The sequence below is a fragment of the Mus pahari genome, chromosome 1 (assembly GCF_900095145.1).
Source record: "Mus pahari chromosome 1, PAHARI_EIJ_v1.1, whole genome shotgun sequence".
Classification (NCBI taxonomy): domain Eukaryota; kingdom Metazoa; phylum Chordata; class Mammalia; order Rodentia; family Muridae; genus Mus; species Mus pahari.
The window spans coordinates 113,200,833-113,204,515 of NC_034590.1; positions in this window are offsets into that span (position 1 = coordinate 113,200,833).

Below are 3,683 nucleotides of genomic sequence, written 5' to 3' on the forward strand. Positions count from 1 at the left end.
GAACTCACTCTGTAGACCAGGCTGGCCTCAAACTCAGAAATCCGCCTGCCTCTGCCTCCCGAGTGCTGGGATTAAAGGCGTGCGCCACCACGCCCGGCTGTAACAGCTTTTTCTAGACCCAAACCTGAGCCTCCCCTCTCTGCAGAAGACTTGCAGGTAAACGTCCAGGTACTATAGCCAGGGCGCCCAGGGCAGGTTGCTCTAGTGGAGACAGGCTGTGATGGTTCATGTGTGGCCCTGAGCCAAACTTCACCCTGTGGCCCCACTGGTGAGTGGGGGATGGTGAGATTCTCCCGCTGAGAATGAGGGTCACACCAGAACTGGACCATGGCTTGTGACATCTTACTGCTATTAGAGGAGTCTGGCTCAGGCTTAGAGACTCCACAGGGCTGCTTGCTCCCACCCAGCTGTGGCCCAGCTCATCCTAAAGCCCATGGGATGCAGTCCACTCTCCCAACCCCCACCCACTCCCACTCAGAGCCAGAACTCAACAGGAGTCCACTCAAGAGTCTACAATGGAGCAAGGGGGAACAAATCTTTTCAGATACCCAGATCCTCTATGAGTTTGGGTTCAGGGTCCCCTGGACTGTGCAGCCACCTGGGCTGCGGAGGCAGGCAGAGCACCTCCTGCCGTGGCCATCTGCATTCGTGCGCCTCTGCACAGCTGAGTGCCTTTGGGAGCTGGGAGAGGGATGAGCGGAGGTCCACCATCTGTCCCTCTCTGTCCGTAGGGAAGCTTCAAAGCTGCCAGCTAGGCCAGGATGTCCAGCTCTCCCCCCTCAGGAGAAAGTCCAGCAGAGTCTGGAGAGCTGGCTCCCACAGCTGTGATGGGGCCCCGAGGGACCTGTAGGCTTCCGGCTGATCTTTACTTTAGGATAAACATACTGATCATGGAGAAAGGGAACGTACAGCCTTCCTCCCTTCAGCTTGCCTCTGTTGGCAGAGCCATGCTTCTGAGCAGCTTCAGGCTGAATGATGGCTAAGGAGAGTCTGGGGTAAGGGTACCACAGCCCCTGTGGCCCTACTATAATGCACAGCCCACCAACTGGAAGGGGCTTAGCTCAGGCCCAGGAAGCTCCTCCCTCAGGCTGGCAGGCAGGCCAATTGGTGGCATTGACAGAATACACCAAGCGGGAGGCGTGGCTGCCAATTCCAAACCCCTCCACTGCGTGGGCAGCTGTCTAGTTACTAAGACACTCGCTCCTCTCCTTCTATTGGAACCCTCCCGGTTTCCTTGCCTCCTGCCCTTAGGAGCTGCCTGCTAAGTCCTGTAGCTTCCTTAAGCCCTTCCAGGCCCCTGCAACTGTGTCCCTCCTGTCTCTCTGTGCCATCCGGGAAGCCTCACAGCTTCTCTATGCCCTCCCAGGCTTCTCTCTTGCATCTCAGCTCCCACTTAGAGCTGTAGAAACTCCGTCCAATGGAGTTAGCGTTTGAGGCCCTTCTCTTCCTCCACAGACCCAGATTCTAACGCCTCACTCTGGTCCCACGAACAGCTTGACCTCAGTACAGTTCAGTGGCCAGAACTGACATGCTCAAGTCTCGGTGGCGGCAACTCCTGCCACGGCACAGACAAATGATCTGGAAATCTTTTATATCTAAATTTACTCTTTTTTTTCCTATTTCTTCCTAGCTTCACCTGTCCAGGGTAGCTTTTACATACTGATGTTTAATACCTAAGAGACCCCTACCTCTAACCAGCAGCCCATTCTGATAGGGTCAGGAAATTGTTTTGTAGCAGGTTGCCAAAGGCAAATTCAGCTTCTTACAACTCTCTTATCTGTCTCTCCTTCATGGGGGCTTACTCCTGTACCTATTATCTCTATGTCTAAAAGGAAGATTACTGTAAAAAGTGGTCAGAAACTTAAAGAGGTTGTCAATATTGGTCCTGCAAATACTGTGGAACAAATTTGGGCTGCCCTGATTGCAGATTAACTACTAAATAACACTCTACCTAGCCGACTTGGAGAGTGCTAGTTATGTGTCCCTCCAGGATCAAACTCATGACCGACATTTGTGGCCTTGCCCATTGGACTATTAGACTCTCTCACCTTGCCACTCATTAACTGCCCTGAGCTAAACATCACTCCCACCCCTTATCTCTCCCACATCCCTCTTACTGTTGCTTTAACTCCTCAGGGACACACTTTTCAGGCACACTGGATTCCACAGACTGTATAACATCCTGACCCTGAGTACTATCACCCAGCCCTCATGTCCGAATGTTTGCAACACCTCAATCCTCTGAGGTGCTTCAGCGTGCCATTGCCTAGCCTCTGGGTGATCTAGGACTCACGTCCTGGTGTTCTTTCCCCCAAAACTAGGAGTAGTACTTGGTGAAGAACCCTTGCTGGTTCCCATCACAAGGTTTAGAGTGACACGGCATGGTGTTCTGGCTGGTTTTGGGTGTCAACTTGACATAGGCTGGAGTTATCACAGAGAAAGGAGCTTCAGTTGAGAAAATACCTCCATGAGATCCAGTGATAAGGCAATTACTTAATTAGTGAACAAGTGGGGAGGGCTCATTGTGGGTGGTGCCATCCCTGGGCTGGTAGTCTTGGGTTCTATAAGAAAGCAAGCTGAGCAAGCCAGGGGAAGCAAGCCAGGGGAAGCAAGCCAGTAAAGAACATCCCTCCATGACCTCTGCATCAGCTCCTGTTTCCTGACCTGCTTGAGTTCCAGTCCTGACTTCCTTTGGTGATGTACAGCAATGTAGAAGTGTAAGCTGAATAAACCCTTTCCTCCCCAACTTGCTTCTTGGTCATGATATTTGTGCAGGAATAGGAACCGTGACGAAGACACATGGCAAACAAGAGGCTCAAGTCTTACCCTTTCTGGCAGCTCTGGGAATAGACACTGAAGAAGAGGACTGACCACTTCCCTAAGTATTATCAGTTTTGTTCTAAGTTCATCCGGGATCTCGAACAGGTGGCTCAGATCATCCTCACCCTGTGGGACCAAATAGACTCACTGGCTGCCACAGTGCTACAAAACCAGATCTACCAACAGCAGAGAGAGGTGGTCTTTGTCATTTCCTTAGGAAGGAGTGTTGTTTTTCTGTCAACCAGTTGGGTACAGTAAAAAATAAGATCCAACAACTCCAGATGGGTCTCCAAAAAACACAAGAAACAGCTCCACGCCTCTGGCCAGTGGATAGCTGTCAGCCCGGTATGGAATTCTTAACCCTCCGTCTCCTTTCTGTGACACTCTGCCTCATAAACTTCTTGTCTAGATTTCTTCAACAACAGATCCAAAAGATGTCTAACCAGACTTTTAATCAGTTACTGTTACAGGATTATTGACCCCTAGCTAGGAAGTCAGAGGCCTGCAACTCCTGGTTTCTACCCTGACACTGAAGAGCAAACTCGCCCCAAGGATCTTGCCACCACCAAACAGGAAGTGGTCTAATGACAACGTTACTCCTTTCAGACCCCCCAGTTGTTTATTAATAATAAACAAAAAGGGGGGTTACTGTAGGGTAAAGGGGCCAAGGGAAAGAACAGACTTACCCTGGTTTGAGCCCAAGACCAAGGTCAAGGAGAAAATTCTCGCCAATCTCTGGATTTACTCCAAGATGAGACCACAATAATCCCTTCAATCCCGGGTCACTCTGGAAAGCTCCCCTCCCCCTCCCCAACCCTTTATAAACCCTGCCTTCTGATCAGTTCCCTGACGCAGAGCCCCCC